The 18,718-nt window shown below is 41.5% G+C and overlaps 1 protein-coding gene across 1 annotated transcript in view; it reads right to left on the reverse strand.

Moving 5' to 3' along the window:
• The window catches only part of LOC122811661 (unconventional myosin-Ib-like), a 1,027,360-nt gene that overhangs the window by 752,086 nt on the left and 256,556 nt on the right, over positions 1–18,718 (reverse strand). The gene's annotated exons all lie outside the window — the stretch shown is intronic.

Genomic DNA, 18,718 nt, shown 5'->3' on the forward strand with positions numbered 1-18,718 from the left:
TTATACTGCTCCTTATGGTGGCCCACTTCACCACTCAGTGACTGCCTTGTGATAATATGTGCTAGAGCCCATCTATTTTGTAGATACATCTTGCTACTGCCTCAGGACTCATTGCTCAAGACTCTTTTTTTTTAGCCTGAAGAAAGTCTGCTACCTAATATATTACTTCCTTTCAGATAGGAAGCCAAACCCATTACTCTATGAAATCTAATCTCACCTTTTCTCTCATGCAAAGGAAAAAGTACAGTTACTTGATAGCTCTTCATTTCAGTACATGTGCAAACAATAGTGGTAATTGTTGCAGTATTCAATTATCTGTATAAGGCACTTGTAAGATGTGGCTGTCAGTCCTCATTTAGATTGTTCAGTAGTCTGATATTCTATAGTGTTTTACTGTGCAGCCTGCAGTCATTGCTGATAGGGGACAGCTCAAATATGTAACAGAGCAATCCATGTACTCATTACTGGCAATGATCTTTTCTGTTGCCCTGTAAGAGTAAGTATGAGTACTGGGCCAACAAATGGTTTTGTGCCATGCTAAACAACCAAGTAAATAGAAGTATAAAGTAGATAAACATAGAGACAATGCAGAACAATTCAAATGTAAAATAATGCCAACCATATAGAACATAACATAGTTGATGGCCTGGGAGGACATGGCTGACAGACAACGCTGCTTTGCAAGGGATGGTCTGTACATATCTCCTCTAGGCTTTTGGATACTGGCAAAGACCTTTTCCAACCTATACTGCCTTTTTTAGGTAATGCCAAACTGATAAACCTGCCAACTTAACTGAACCAGTGAAGGAATATCTGAAGGAGGTACTGCTCAATGCTAGAAGTCTTAACAAGAAACTCCATACCCTGCAAGTCTTCCTCTCCCTGGAAAGTGTGGACATCTGTGTAGTGATGGAGACATGGTTTAAAGTTGTTGTAAGAGTACCCTAGCAGTGCAAGGTTGTAATGCCCTTCACAGCTTTACACCAGCTACTGCACAGGAGGGAACTAAAGGTGGAGGATAATCAGTCTATATTAAAACCAATCTCCCTTCCAGACAAGTGAAAGTGTATGACCCACAGGAACTCATACATGGGCAGCTTACCATAAACAGGGTGTCGTACCATATCCTTGCAACCTATAGGTCCCCCTCCATGTCCCAGGAAACCCATACTACCTATCTCAATGTACTAGAGTCCCTCACAGTTCAACCCAATACTATATTCATGGGAGATCTCAACTACCCCCCTGTAGACTTGGAATCCTACACCACTTCTAATGCACAAGCCAAGCAATTCCTAAATTTTGTTAATACCAACATCCTGGAACAGTTGGTCCATTCTCCTACCAGGGGTGCAACCTTCCTTGACCTTTTACTCACGAACATGGGAGGCCAATGTTCCTCACCCAATGTGATATCTTCGCTTGTCAGATCTGACCATAAGGCAGTATTACTTGAAATAAAAATTAAATCAGAGCATCCAGCAAAACCAAAAACTTTTAGAAACTATTCCAAGTCAAACCTCTCTCTCTACTAAGCAACACCAGCACCCCCAAACCCAGTAAATACCATAGCATACACTGGACTATTTACAAAATATCTTTACAACCATATTGATATCTGTACAGAGCAAGGTATTAAAAATAAGACAAAACTCAAAAGACAAGCCATCCTGGTGGAATCACAATATCAATGTGTTATACAACAAAAGAAAAAAATATATTGGACAAGTATAGGAGGAACAAAGCCATACATACTAAAAGCCTCTGACCAATCCAAACAGGCAGCTAATATTTCAAAGGCTACATATGAAGAAAAAAATAGCTTCTCAAGCAAAGGACAGCAAAAAAGCTTTCTACAGCTATGTCTGTAACCTCAGAGGAAATACACAACAATGCACAGAACTTATTGCAAATGGCATCACCTACACTGAACCAGAGGCTATTGCCAACCTTTTGGCTGACAGGTTCAGCTCATATTTCTCCCCCTACTCCCTCCTGATAATTCAAAGGAAATAACACATAACAATCCCCCTCAACCATTACTAGGGAACAGGTCATCAATGCACTTACCAAGGCCAAAAACATTTCAACAGTGGGACCCAGTAACATCCTGAGATATTTAATAAATAGCATGAAACATAACCTTTCTAGTCCATTTGAATCCTTTTTCAACTGGAACCTTCAGTCATGTTTTGTGCCCAAGGTAACTATAGGCCCATAAATCTTCCAGCCTCATATGTACGGTCATGGAAAGAAACATCACAGATATAATAAATGAGGACAGTACAGCTTTGTTAAAGGAAGATCACACCTATTAAATCTGGTGGACTTTTTTGACAGGGTCACCAAAGCATTGGATGAAAGTAAGACTGTACACACAACTTACCTCAACCTGGCCAAGGCTTTTGATACAATACCCCACTCAGGCATAATCCTTTTATCACCCACTGGATAACTTGCTGACTCACTGATAGGACTCAGGAGGTCAAAATAAATGAGGCCACCTCCACCAAAAGGCCAGTCAGTAGTGGAGTCCCCCAGGGCTCAGTACTGGGCCCGCTCCTTTTTGCCATTTATTTCTCTGAAATCGAAGCAAATGTGAAAGCCTAAGTTTGCAGATGACTGCAAGTTGGGAGGTATCATCAACTTCCCTGCATACACTAGCATTCTTCCAGAAGGTCTATATCTGACTAGCAAATGGTGCTAAAGCTTTGTTCTTAAACTCAATGCTAAGAAATGCATAATTGTACCATTTTAGGAAGTCAACCATTGTGGCTAATTGCCATGTTGATAATACACCCCTAAGAGTCGACCCAGTAATCAGGGATCTGGGAACACACTTAGACAGTAGCCTTATCTACGACCACCTCATGGCCACAGTGGTGAGGAAATCCTTTTATGCTGCACAATTTATAAGTAAAGACATGGCACCTAGGTCCAAAGTGGTCATCCCACTGTACTCAGCCCTTATCAGACCAGTCATAGAGTACAGTGCTTTCTGTGGTATGTACCTGACCAGCATATGCAGCAACTACAGCGACCTCAGAGGTTCCTTAAAAAAAGAATACAAGGCACAACAAATCTGCCTTATGCAGAGTGCCTTAAATCCCTTTCACTCTACTCAGTCTCCTATAGATTGTTGAAGGGTGAGCTCTGCTTGGCTTACAAGACATCCACAAACCCCACACTTATGAATCTCCTACATATTCATAAGTCAGAGTACCAGAAATACAAGGTTTAGGACCTGAATTTTGTCTGTGATTTAAACAGAACATGCTAGAGAGACAGATATGTGTCCTAGAGATTGCCCCTCGTATGGAACAGGATTCCCATCCATGTGAAGCTGAGTTCATCTATTGCCTAGTTTAAGTGCAACCTAGACAAGTGGATGGGTAATAAGAAATTTACACTGGGCTTGGCACCCATGTCCCTTAAGGTGAGAGGTAACATAAATGCCTGGCCATCAATGTCCTGTTTGGATACAGGACATCATCATTCTTTCGGGAAAACTTGGCTAGGCTTAGAAGGACACCCTCCGGGTCATTGGCCTAGTAAGTCTATAAACTGAAGTATAGTCTACCTCTATTTGCCATAAAAAGGCTTCCCTACTCAAGGTTGAGGGTAAACATGATGAAGTTACAACTCACTGCATATGCTTCACTGAACTGTTGTTTTTTTTTTTTAATTCAGAATCATTGCGGGTGTAGTTTCTATTTGTGCACTTCCTGTGGATCTAAGTCCAAAGATTTTGGGCCTTGCAGCTGTGGAGTTAATATATGCATATCTATAGCTGTATCTATATCTGTTTATCTCTATAAATAGATAAGAATAGGCTGTGTGGTGAAGTATATCTGTGTAACTAGGTATAATGACAAGCAAGGGATACTGTGGCTATAAGACATGTCAGGGATGGTTGTCATCCCTGCAACCTATGACAGATGCCACAGCATTTCTGATCTTATTGGATGGTCACAGCTCCAAGCACCATACCTGGAGGTGGAAATGAAGTACAATACCCCCCATAGCATGGATAATTCATACTTATATTCACTTTCATTTTCTGATACTCATGAGTGCCCTTTCTTGTGTATACTCAGTCATATGGTTGAAAATATATGCTGTCCTACAGGACAGGATGCTTGTTCAGCATCTGATAAAGTAAAGCTAGGTATGCTGCAAGTGAATTTATTCCATATACTTATTACCTGTTGTGTGTTGGTGTTTGGGCTGTTCACTGGTATTCAGGATTCTCAGTAGTCATGTACAGTGTGTAATGCTGTTAGGGACTGTTCACTACACATTCAGTCCGGTATAGATAGGACATTATTCAGATATCTGTGCATGTTATTCTGCTGTAGTGTTACTCACAGATACAAACTATTTCCTTTTTAGCCTCAGCACCTAGGGTGCACACAGTTGTTATCACTACCATTAATACCAGATGAGGGGATCTCAACACCATTGCAGGTTCCCAGGAGGGTATAGTAGGTGTATAAATCTTCTCACCAGTGAGCTTTTATGAGAATAATGCACAGGCATTCTTTAGCATGATACCTGATAAAAAGGACACTGTTGCACCAGGCACAATGGCATTCTCTGCTGCAGCAAACACCTAACCCAGTGGGATAAGAGGACACATGGTTGCAGCAGGACTCTGCAGAGTCTCTCTAATGGGGATGAATAAGAGTATGGTGGTCAGCTTATCTGGTTACCAGTCTTAGAAAAGGGTCATGATACAGAGAAGCAGGTAGTAGCAGTTGATGAAGTGGACAGTGGCAATAATGAGCAGGAAAACCAGGATGTATAAAGAATGTGGTGATGTGCTGGTGCAGTACAGTCCACCAAGTGTCTGCAGCAGTAGATTATGTGTATCCAGGCCACTATGCATAGTCATGTTGAAAGATTCATTGCTGAATACACATTAGCTATGGAAAAGATTCTGGACTGTATGCGCTGATCATAGACCACAGAAAAGCTGTCTATCACAGCACCAGTTACAGTTACGTAACATTTTCACATGCAGTCCAAGATATAGCCTGTGGGCACATATGTGGAACAGGTGTGCTTGACCATGACCATGGTACACCGCAGATCCCATTGCCATGTATAAGAGGTACTATTGTGCGAGCTGTAAGTAGTGGTCATGCCATAACTGACCATCTGACAGTATTGCTTCATCACAAACATCATCCTCATGGTCTACCACTTGTAGCCTTGTGGTAGCCACTGATGTAAATCTATTTTCCCGAGTGGTAAAAATCCTCCCACATTGGTTGTTCAGGGTTCAATATGGGCAGTCATTGCATATGGTATCCTACTGACATCCCATCATGTCTGTCCTATTTTTGTGATGTAGGCCATGCTATCAGTATGTTTTGTGGTTCTACCTGTGTACATATGCTGATGTGTCCTGTTTGCACCTTGAGGACTGCACAGATGATGGTAGTCATGTATGTTGTGGTAAAACTTCATGTTTATGAACAATTATAGATTCGGGGGGTTTTTGGCTTATGTCTTTACTGTGTTTTGAATCCATTTGCTGTTGTACTGTATCATCATTTTTTATCATTTGTATTTTATACTGTACAGTGCTTTTCTTCAAGTACTTAAAAAACTTGAAGTTGAAAATATGTTTGATGTCACAGCTAATCAGGACACACATATATTAATGTGCCGTGGGTTAATAACAGTTACATCATGGCAAATTAATCAGTACAGATGTTATGTTTCAGTTTCACTGAGTATTTGTAGTGCCAGTGATATGTCATAGTATACATGTTTGTACCTGATGTTCTTTTAATTCTTGTGCAGGGTATACTATGAGTACCAGGGTCTCATACCATATCGTAGTTCCTCCTCCAGTTCCTCAGCCACCTGAATGCTTGTCCCATGGCTGGTCAAGTTTAGATGCCTAAGATTCTTAAATTAGCCTTTTAAACCACGGACTGGCAGACCAATTATATTTGTTTGTTGTTATGTTGTATAGTACTGCAGATACAGTGACCATATGAAATGCTTTCTTAGGTGTCAATTGCAGACTGGCCCCAGATGTGCAGAACACTCCTAGATGTATCCAGACATAGTCTCCCTTGGTGGACTGCCAGTTTAAATAGGTTGTACAACAAAAGAAAGAAAATCCAATCTAAAAATAGAAAGAGCTACACCCAAAAGACAAAAAAAACTCCCTTATCTGTTTCAACAAGCAACTCAGGGGACTAATCAAGTCCACCAAAGCCAACTTCAAGGCAAAAATAGCCTCCCAGGCTAAAGATAACCATAAGACATTTTTCAGTCATGTATGCACCATTAACGGAAACACCTAACAGTGTGTTGAACTAATGGTACATAGAACTTCATATACCGAACCACAGGATAATCATATAGCAAATTTGCTGGCCAATAAATTTAGCTACAATTTTACCCCCTATTACCTCCAGTTTTCCCCCCAGGAAATACCCTCTATTATTTCTCCTCCAACTATCACTAAAACAGGTTCTCACTGCACTCTTCACAACTAAAACTACTGCATCAATGGGTCCTGACAATATCCCAGGATGCCTCCTAAATAGTTTGAAACATGACCTGCCAGACCCAATAGAATTTCTTTTCAGCTACAGCCTCCAAACATGCTTCATTCCTAGGGAATGCAGAGCTGCAACTGTCATCCTTCTACATAAAAGGAGACCATCAACAAACCCAGGCAACTACAGACCCAAATGTTTGACTAGTCTTATATGCAAGGCCATGGAAAGAATTATTGTGGACCTGATAAACAAAGACATAGGAAATCTTCAAACACTGGACCTATGCCAGTTCAGTTTCATCAAGCTTTAGACCATGGGGGATTCAGTGACTGCACCCAACATGTGATCATTTGCAAATCTTCAGCCAAAGGCCCTCTACAGTTGCCTTGACTTCAGAGAAGTATCTTCCAATCAGGAAAGGTCCCAGTACCAAGCCCTGAGACACCAGTAGTAAAAGGCCTCTTGGTGGATGTGGATTCCCCACCCTAAACTTCATGTGTTCCATCTATGAGCCATTTGGCTATCCATCAGGTAACACAGAGGTTTATACCTAAATCTTTGAGTTTGTCTATATACCCGAGTGAGGTACTGTATAAAATGCCTTTACCAGGTCAAGTTAGGCAGTATGTACCATTTTGCTCTTGCATTTCCAATGCAAAACCCATGTTAGTACCATACAGGGAAGAAGGCACTACCTTTGAAATTTTTGCAATGAAAAAGACACCACATTACTAATTATGCACAGAGAACGGGGATGGGGTTGGGTGTTAGGAGGTCAGTATTCAGATCATAAACCTCTCTTCATAAAAAACAGAGACAGAAGCTTGATAATTGCTGTAACACATCATTTAAGCCCACAGTGTGCTTTTATTGCTTTGGAATAAAAAGCATAAGACATGTTACTGCTGTGCTGTAAAACTATGTTGAGTACTCTATTGGCACTACAACTCTGACCCAGTGGTATTATGTTATTAGATGTCACTGGTCTATGAAAAGGGAAAATCTGTCTCTTATTTGCACTGTAAGAGACAGAGCAGGGAACAAGTGATGGATATTACTGTCACAACTGACTAGAAAAGGAAACAACACTGAACTAATACTACTACTGATGGCTCCTCTGGTCCCTTCAAACCACGTGTTAAGAAAGGGGGATACTTCTAGCACAGCTATCTGGAATTTTGTAAATAATTAAATGTCATTTGTAATTATCAACAAAGGTTCATAGGTGTGTACTAGGGTAATGGCCCTGGAGCCTTTACAAGCCTAGCCCATAGGATTACCCTGGCATCGTGCCACCTGACCTTAGTTCCCAGTGCCTCTGCTGAGTAGAGTCACTGGAGTGATCCCCGGGGTGAATTTTCTATTTCCCATCCACTCATCAAGATTTCTCTTGAAGAGGACCAGTGAGGTGCTCTGTTTGACATGTATGGGAAGTCAATTCCATAGCATGGGCAGTCTCTCGGTTATGAACTTGGCCCTTCAGCATGTTCTGTTGATTTGGATTTCTTTAGATGTAGCATTTCCAACAGAGCTGGGTTAGACATGGCTTTGCAAGTCAAGCAGAGATCGCCTCTAAGTAGGCAATATGAGACAGAGAATAGTTGGAGTTTTTTTGAGTCTGTCCATATAGGACAAGTGTTTAAAGGCCTAGGATCCTCTTTGTGAGATACTTTTGTGGCGTCTTCAGTTGCTGCAGTTATCTAGTGAGGTACATGCCAAATGGGGCATTGTACTTCATGATTGGCCTAATGAGGGAAGAGTAGAGGGAGACATTGACCTCTTTCTTTCTAGATGCAAAACCCTTAGTAATGAGATGTGCCACATAGAAGGACTTTCTGATCACAGTGGCAATGTGGTGGTCAAAAAAGAGGTTGCTGTCAACCTGTGTTCCCATATATCTCTTATAATGCCTTCTGTGTTCAGTCGACTACCATTGATGTGGTAATTCACTGGGAACTGGGTTTTTCCAAAAGGAGATGATGACACATTTTTTGGCATTGAGCTTAAGGCCATGGTTCTGATACCAGTCGTTGGTCTCAATGAGGCCTTTCTGTAGGATGTCAACATCAGTTGGGGAGATAATAATAGCTCCCAAATTGCAATTCTCTGTGAACTTTGTCAGCCAGAGTCCCTTCGTGTTGGCCTGGACTTCACAGCAGTAGATACCAAACAGGAGAGGACCCAGGACCAAACCCTGTGGGACTCCACTCATGACTACTGGTCGGCAGTCTGACTTGGAGTCAGCAACTTTCACACTTTTGGTTCTATCTGTGAGCCAGTTTGCAACCCACCTAGTGATATACAAGTTGATGCCTAGCTTAGTGAGTTTGTCTGTGATTACTGAGTGGGGAATGGTATCAAAGGCCTTGGCCAGAACAAGGTAGGCTGTATGAACCACCTTGCCTTCATCCACAGCTCTGGTGACTGACTCAAAGAAGTTGACCAGGTTGAGCAGGCATGATCTACCCTTCACAAAACCAAACTGTGTGGCATCTAGAGTATGGAGATTCCCTATATCCTTGTTTATTAGGTCCATGATGATGCGTTCCATAGCTTTGCATATCAGACTCATCAGGCTAATTGGGCGATAGTTCCCAGGGTCTGTAGTTGCTCCTTCTTTGCGGAAAGGGATGACTGTAGCAGTGCGCCACTTGTTAGGGAAAAAGCCTAAGGTGAGACTGTGGTTGAACAGGGCACACAGTTGAGGTGCCAGTTCACTCTGTAGTTCATGTAGAACACAGCCAGGGATATTGTCAGGTCCTATAGAAGCTGTATTCTTGGCCTTGGACAGTGCTGTTTTAAGCTGTTCAGCAGTAATACTGGGTGTCTGGCAATCTACTGGTATTGTGATTGGTCCTTGGGGGGGAGAGGGATAAAGTTGGCAATTAAGTTGTTGGCCAGTATATTGACAATATCTGTTGGCTTGGTATAGGAGGTAACATTGTGCAGTAGCTTGGAGCAAATCTGGGTATTGCTGTGGAGATTCTTTACATAACTATAGAAGGCCTTGTGGTTGTCTTTACCTTCTGCTGTAATCCTGTTTTCATAGCTAGCTTTAGAGGATATGATGAGGGATCTCAACTTTTTGTTGAGGCTGATAAGGGAGTTTTTCCAGTATTTTATATAAGATGCTTGTGTTACAAATGTATTAGAACTGTATGTCACGTGTATATGAAACTGATTTGTACAGACGTGTGTTAAAAGGGTATTTTATAAAGTATTTGTGCTTAAAATGTAACCACAGTGTACCCTACTGGAAAGGAACAGAAATGTACATGCACTATTGTAACTGTTTAAATGTATATATTTTTAACAGTGGAAAATGGAATACAGGAGGTTAACTTCAGAAAAATAGCTGAAATTAAATTACTTTATGGCTACGCAATAAAATATGGTATCTTTCAGTTTTCAATGAACTAGAGTCTGTGCTGAGAAGCTTTCTGTATTGTCTTTAGGGTAAAATAATTTCTAGTCTTGAAATGTGGAGGAATGTAATTTTTTTATGACTTCCAGCATCTGCCAAAGATCTGAGGTCTATGTATTTTCACAGGTAGATGCTAAATACTGTCAGCTCCCAGCAGTGGAGGTTTCATATGGGATAGAATCAGATGACAAGTTATCCCAGCAGTAATATTTGAAATATTAATATGAGAAGTCTCTTAGTAAGACAGGATTTCCGTATTCTGTGTTTGATCTGACAAGAACTATTCACCACAACATTTGCCTTGATCTATAAGTAAGTTTCTAGGGTATAGATATTCTCTTAGATTGTCAGAAATATACTGAAGTGTAGTTTAGATATTTTTCTTTATTTATTTGAAACTGATCCTGCAATGTTGTTTTAAATATTTCTGTGGTTTTGAACTCTGATGTCACTGTGAATATATACTAAGTATTTCTGTATTCTTTAATTATTTATTATTAAATATATTTAAACATTTCATTGTGGCTGATCTGTCTAGAGATATTTAAGTTTTGAGACTACTTGCATATTTATTTGGTGACACTGTGTGGGCCACTCCTAATAGCCTTGTTCTTGGTCAAACTACCATTTATTTTAATATTACACAGTAATATTGGACACCCTTTGTTAAGGACCTTAAAGTAGGTGTTAAGGAGTTGACTGGTGGCAGTGGTAACTACCTTATACTCTGGGCAGATGGGGAAATAGCCAGTAAATCTGTGCCAGCTTTTCCCAGGTAGGTATGTGTGTGTAAATAAAACCTCAAAGAGTGAGTGAGTGAGTGAGTGAGTGAGTGAGTGAGTGAGTGAGTGAGTGTGCGTGCGTGCGTGCGTGCGTGCGTGTGTGTGTGTGTGTGTGTGTGTGTGTGTGTGTGTGTGTGTGTGAGCTACATGGGCAGAGACACAAAGCACTGGTTGGACAGAGAGCATGCTGGTAGGTCTTGGCTTGGTCACTCAGCTGAGATATCATTTTTTAGCTGTGTGGGGAGTCTTATTGAGGATCTGGAGAAAGAGGGAGAAACCAGCCCCAGACTGACTATGGTCTCTGTGTGCTCTTACGGGAAATTGTACTTAATGCAGAGATGCTGCATCTGGAAATACTATGTGTGTACTTGTTATCCTCCCAGTGTAAGTCCCCCATTGTTGCTAGTGGTGAGGATTGAGGGTCCTTGATTACTGGTCCAGTGGTGGATCATCTCACCATGTTTTTTTAAATCCTCTTGTTATGAGCCTTCTGTTATTTGCTTTCTGTAGAACAGCCAGCTTTTTGAAGGTTAATTTCAAATACATGCATAAGGTGGACATGAAACACTTGTTTGACATTCTGCATTGTTTTCCCTTCCTGCATCCAGCTGCTACAGAACTTTCTAAGATGGTGACCCAAAAGGAAAACCTTATCAAGTGACATGTTAGAATTTTGACTTCTACATCATCATACACTGTTGGATTCTTAACCATTTATGACTCCTAATAAAAGTACCAGAAACAGCAGCTTGAAACAGGCATGGAGATTATCATAGCCAACCACACTTAACCATGTGGGATGAGACTTTCTATGAACTTTGTTTTAGTTTTGAAAAATTTCCTCTGATGAACACACTTTCATCGGAGGAATCATCAATATGATTCAAAATATCAGACCAGTGCTAATTTTGAATAATTTCAAATTATGTCCCTAACATCCACTGTGGCTAAAGTACGGACCTTTATTACCAAAATAATCAAAAGCACAGCTTCCTCCTTCTGCTGGTAATGACCTTAGTATAGGGGTGATACTTGACCCCCTATGAAACTGATTCAAAAATGTAGCTGGGTCAGCCATCAGATTTTTTACGTAGTTCTGCTACTTAATGACTCTATAAATCTTGTCAGGCTTCTGCAAAGCAGGTGATTTAACATCCCAAGCTTCAGTTGCCTGACACACAACATGTCAAGGAATTCAGTGATAAATATTATCTTAAATCACTGTCAGTGCAAATTCTAAAAGTATTCCAACAGTAATTACTTTGTTTTGGGATATTTCTGGTACAACTGCATTTAAGTTACCTGTAACACATTGCACTTAAGTTACCTGGCACTTGCTCGCTAAAGCAATTATATAAGTCAGCACTAAAAATTAAAAGCACTACACCCTCATTCCCCACTGGCCCTTGTTTTCAATTATTAAGGAATTCCCAATATTATTCTAGCATGTCCAAAGGTCAGTTGTCAATCTCCTCTCCGGTCCAGCTGGTGAATCTGGGAATCTTGAGGCAATGTTACAACTGCCTCATGTACACAGACAACCCTCTCCTCCTCCCAACAAATTCCAACACATGTGAGAGATGCAACCATATAGCCAAACTGGAGGCTAAGCTCTCTCAACTCAGTACTGGCATAACCAGACAGGAGGAGAAGGAAACCACACTCACTACAATTCCAGTCTCACACAGACCTACCACGACAGCAAACCAAACACATAATCACACAAAAACATACTCGGAGGCTCTAAATAAAGATCTGCCTAAGCAGCAGAGACCTCCAAAGCAGACACCCAAGCAACCGCTACCCCAAAACAAAACACGTGCAACACATATCTCACAAAGCCAGTGTGCCGAACAGTCACAGCCCTTAAGACTAAACAACACACCTGATACACTTGTAATAGGTGACTCTATCGTCAGGCACACTGACATCCCGCTCACCAGGCTGAACAAGGAGAGGGTCACAGTGAGCAGCCTGTCGGGCGCTAGGATCCGCCACATAACACAAGCACTCAGGTCACTCCAAGGCAAGTACAAATATGACTCAGTCATTGTCCATGCTGGTGTGAATGACCTGAGACATACCTCCCTGGACTACATGAAAAGAGACATAAAGGAGCTCTCTGAGCATGTAGTCCAGGCTGGTATAACCCTGACCTTGAGTAGCATCTTACCCTCACCAAGAATGATGCCACAATATGAAGACAAGATGATCAATTTCAACAATTGGCTTAAGTACTGGTGTCATTCAAACGGGATCCAATGCCTGTCAGCTTGGGATGATATGCTCGACAAGCCACGGTGCTTCGCTAGGGACGGCTTGCACCTGTCACCCCTGGGCTTTCAGATATTGGCAAAGGCTCTTGCTACCCCCATAGTGCCTTTTTTAGGCAAGGCTCAAAAGACAAACCCACCTCCATAGGTATCACAAGGGACAAGAAACTAAGAGTAATGCTACTCAACGCCAGAAGTCTAAATCTCAAGATGCACGCACTCGAAACTCTCCTTAGCATGGAGAACATTGATATCTGTGCAGTAACAGAAACCTGGTTCAGGGCTCCTGAGAGCACCCCAGCACTACCAGGTTATACCTCATACCATGCTTTTCGGCCCCAAAACTTGGACCGAACCACAAAAGGAGGGGGAGTATCGATATTCATCAAAGATACCCACACCTCCAGGTTGGTGGCAAAGCACGAAGCAGAGACTATCCATGTGCAACTAACAGTGGGTAAAACTGCCTTCCAGTTTATAGCCTGCTACAGACCACCCTCCCAAACCCAGGAACCCCACTCGGCCTTTCTGAGAACACTGGAAAATATGAAGGTCTCTCCAAACACCATTATATTGGGCGACTTCAACTACCCAAACATAGACTGGGAGCATTACTCTAGCTCCAACACCCTAGCCCAAAGGTTCCTAGAATTTATAAACTCAAATGCTATGGAACAACTTGTTACCACTCCCACAAGAGGGGAAAACATACTGGACCTGATCATCACCAACATGGGGACTCTATGCTCCAGACCAGAAGTGTATCCCTCACTGGTAAGATCAGACCATAAACTAATCTCACTGGATATTCACATCCTGACCCCACCCCCTGCCCAGAAAACCACAGTGAAAAACTTCTCTACAGCAAATTTCACACTCCTCAAAACGGAGGTGGAATCCTTCAAAGCCCCCGGGCCTGTGGAAAATACGGCCCAGACCGCAGAATCCTTTATAAACGTATTCTATGAACACCTTCAGGAATGCATGGATCATGCGATCCCAAATAAAACCAAGACCCAATCCTCCAAAGGCAGACGTCCTGTCTGGTGGACCCCAGCCATAAACAAATTATACAACAGAAGGAAGAAGCTACTAAATGATAGAGCAAAATCCCAAAAAGGGAAGGCATCACTGATCAGTATTAGCAAAAAACTACGGGCACTCATAAAATTGTCTAAGGCCAGCTTCGAGAGAAAAATTGCACAGGACACTAAAGATAATCACAAGGCTTTCTTTAGTTATGTTAGGAACCTGGGTGGTAATTCCCAGATATGCTCAGAATTAGTCCAAAATGACAAAAAATACACCGAACCCACAGACATTGCCAACATCCTAGCTGACAGGTTCAGCGCAAACTCCACCCCCCCTCCCCACCAAAAGGGCAAATATATCCCAGCAGAGTGCTGCCCCCCTGACATCTCAGATGCTCAGGTAAGAGCCGCCCTCTCCAAAGCAAAAAACACAGCATCAATGGGACCAGACGGTGTCCCGGGCTGTGTCCTACATGAACTCCAAGAACAGCTAAACCCAAACATAAAACTACTGTTCAATCTCAGCCTTACTACAGGATATGTGCCCAAAGAGTGGCGTACAGCAACAGTGGTCCCCCTCCATAAAGGTGGTGCCTCAACGGATCCTGGAAACTATCGCCCCATAAGCCTGACTAGCTTGGTCTGCAAAGCTATGGAAAGGATCATCATGGACCTCATAAATAAAGATATTGGGGACCTACAGACACTGGATCCTACCCAGTTCGGCTTTGTTAAGGGCAGATCCTGCCTCTTAAACTTGGTTGATTTCTTTGAAACAGTCACCAAGGCCATTGACAAGGGGAAGGTGGTCCACACAGCCTACCTGGACCTCGCAAAAGCCTTCGATACAATACCCCACTCGGGCATTATAGATAAGCTCACCAGCTTAAATATAAACCCCTATGTCACTAGATGGATTGCAAACTGGCTCAAGGACAGAACCCACATGGTTAGAATTGCTGGAGCCATGTCAGACTCCAAACCAGTTACAAGTGGTGTCCCACAAGGCTCAGTCCTGGGACCTCTCTTGTTCGGTATATATTTCTCGGAGGTACAGGCCAACACGGAAGGACTGTGGCTGACCAAGTTCGCAGATGACTGCAAACTGGGCCATAATCGACTCTCCAGCCGACACAAGCATCCTCCAAAAGGGCCTCATAGAAACAGACAACTGGTGCCAGAGCCATGGCCTCAAGCTAAATGCCAAAAGTGTACAGTCACCCCTTTGGCAAAACAAAGTGCCCACAAATTACCACATAGGTGGTAATCCATTAAGTACAGAAGAAGTAATTAGGGACCTGGGGACCCAAGTTGATAGCAATCTCTCATTTGACAACCACGTGGCCAAAGTGGTTAGAAAAACATTTTATATAGCCCACCTAATCATGAAGGGATTCACATCTAGATCAGGGAGGTCATCGTGCCTCTTTACTCATCCCTCATCAGGCCCATAATTGAGTACAATGCCCCTTTGGGATGTACCTTACCAGACACCTGCAGCAACTGGAAAGACCCCAAAAGTACCTCACCAAGAGGATCAAAGGGCTCAAACAGATGCCATATGCTGCCCGGTTAAAGAAACTCCAGCTCTACTCAGTGGCATACCACCTGTTCAGAGGTGATCTGTGCCTGACGATAAAGCCATGTCCAACCCAGAATTAATGGACATGCTGCACCTCAGAAAATCCAAATCCCATCGAGCTACGCACTCGAGAGACTTGAACCTCAGCACTGAAATAAATAGGACATGCTGGAGGGACAGATTCATAACCCAGAGGCTCCCTTCTCTGGAATAAAATCCCAGTCCAGGTTAGGCAGAGTCCCTCATTGACTCTCTTCAAGAGGAATCTTGATGAGTGGATGGGAGATCGTAGGTTTACCCCGGGTATCACTTCTGTGTCACTGTTAGACAGAGGCACAGTATACTAACCTCGAATAAGGGCATAGCAAAATAAATTTAAAATGGGTGGCGAAAGCCAAACACATTCTGGCTAGGCTTATAAATGCCCTAGGGCAGATAGCCTAGTATGAACCTATGAACCTATATATGTTCAGGGAGCCAGGGGGCTAGTTTCAGGCAATAATTTTTCGCATATTGGTTCCTCAGCATTATAGCATTCTATACCATGGTAGAACCCATTTTTAGCAGATAATTTAAATGGTCATTCATGAAATTAATGGACTCACCAAAAGACTTGACTTCAGATGGGAACTCCATGATAGAACCTATCATTATCATTGTCCATGTCATAAACCATGACATAAAAAATCTAAAAGGTCATGGTCCTCCTTTTCACATTCAGTTTCTGATTATATGGGTGTGAATTCCCTCCTTTTTTCTTTCAATTAGCTTTCCGAGAAGTAGATGCTTTTTCACCACTGACACAGGGAGTAGATGTCTACTACCGAATATTAAATGTCGATTCTTATTCAGGTGTTTGCCCTACTGATGTCCAGTCCCCAAGCATCCCCACCCAGAATGCTGAAAAGGACGTTTGGAGGAGAGGAGGAAAGGACACTGGTGGTCTCTTGTGCCAAAAACATAGGAATGCCAATAGTCAACCAACACATGTCACAATATATAGCTTGTGAAGATTTTCTCTCCTCAGTTTGTTTAGCTTTTTCATTTTTTTTAATTCTTTTGTAAAAAATGTCTTTTCATTACAGATAGCATAAGTCAAACATTTCTTCTTTTCCTTAAATTCCCATAAAGTAATGTGGCTAGAAGAATAGGACAAGAAAAGGAATTCAAGTGGGCTTCACTTCAGGAAGCAGATGAATGAACTTGAGCTCCACAATCCATTGGGAGTCTGACATTACTCAAAATGATTTATTTATTGACTGATTGCTTGACTGATATAATTACATTGTCTTATTGGGCTGATGGGCTGGTCCACTAACCCTTTTCAGCCATGATTCAAGCTTTAGGCATTTACACAGGATATTTGTAAACAGTTGATGGTAAAGAATCATAAACATTAGTTAGATTAAGAACATAAAGTTACATTAGAAAGAACTGAAAGTTACATATATATATATATATATATATATATATATATATATATATATATACAGTTTGCTCACAATATAAAGGATTATGAGTAGGTCAGTGATACAGCTTTATTATGTGTTAGAGACATGGCTGCCAAGAAATTCATTTCAAGACCAAATCTTGTTTTCAGTAAGTTGCAATCTGGACCAAATCAAGGTTGATATCCTCAATGTCAGAAGTCTTAAGAAAAAATTACCAGATCTTAAGGATTCTCCTGCAACGTAAGCACACCCATATATGTGTTGTAACAGACAGATGGGTTCAATGTAAAAAGAGCACTCTGTTTCAGCATCTATCACAGATTCAGACCTAATGAATACTACAGAGAAGTATCAATATTTGTTAGAGACCCAGTTATTTCTCAGCAGATTCCCTGTGATCCTCAAATATAGTTTACTGAACTTCAAATTCTACCCTGAACAATACAAATTATACCCTAAACAATGCAAATTATCAAATCATATCTGATAAAGGTCATCGTCCATGCCCCTACAGGGTCATGAAAGATTTCTAAATGTGCTTACTGATCTATTCTTAAATAAAAATACCTTTCTGATTTGTGATTTCAACTTGATAAACTTTGTCATCCATCCCACAGAAGATGGGAATTCCAAAGATTCCGATGTTTACTAAATGCTAATACACTTGCAGAAACAGTTGATCAATCTACTAGGGGTCAAAATCGTCTTGACCTAATTCTAACACTGCACATACTTCAGCTACTCCTATAGTATCCTTATCTCGTCAAATCCATTTACAATTCAGCAATCCTCTCCTTAGGACATCTAAACCACCTCTTCATTTACAGACTTAAAAAAGACAAACCTATTACAACTACAGACTGAGATGTCAAAATTCAACTGCAAGGTTTCCAGCCCCCATGTATCCTCAACTGCCAATTAAGACAATGAATAGTATTTGCATCTACCAAATAACATAAACCAACTGGTCTCAATCAAAACCAAATATATTGCTGCATGGAAAAATGAACCACCTTGATGTAATGTCAGCATTAATCTATAGCACAAGAAAAATCCAATTAAGGCCATTAATAAATCAATAATGGGGTAGAAAAGTGTTCAATTTTGTTTTATGCCTCACCTCCAGTTCTTTAAAGGATGTAGTGGGGCAATTGTTTTATTTTCTTCTGTATTTTACCTCATGTCTTTCAGAGGATGCTGAAGAACCCCCTCCATTTTGTTTGCAACAAATCACTGGTGGTGCAGTAGCTTGTAGTCCAGACTGACTGCTGCTACAGCCAAGTAGAAGTCTCAAAGGGCTTGCTGAGACTTCCACATCAAATGGATGTGAGACTGCAGTATAAAGGGGTGAAAAGTATTACATTTTGTTTTATGTTTTATCTCCATTCCTTTTAAGGATGTGGAGAGGGCACTGTTTTATCTTCTTTTTTGTGATAAAACCAGGTCTTTCAGAAAATGCTGAGGCAACACCTCTTTTTTGTTTGCAACTAATCCCTCATGGTGTGGTCACTGTTTGCCCTGATTAACTGCTGCTACAGGGAATCAGAAGTCTCAATGGACTTGATAAGATCTCGATGTCGAACGGATGTGAGGAGAATACCTCATATCAGTGTTTAGACACAAAGATGTGCTTTGTGCATCTTTCTGTCAT

The sequence above is a fragment of the Protopterus annectens genome, chromosome 9.part0 (assembly GCF_019279795.1).
Source record: "Protopterus annectens isolate FY-2018-M chromosome 9.part0, PAN1.0, whole genome shotgun sequence".
NCBI classification, from domain to species: domain Eukaryota; kingdom Metazoa; phylum Chordata; order Ceratodontiformes; family Protopteridae; genus Protopterus; species Protopterus annectens.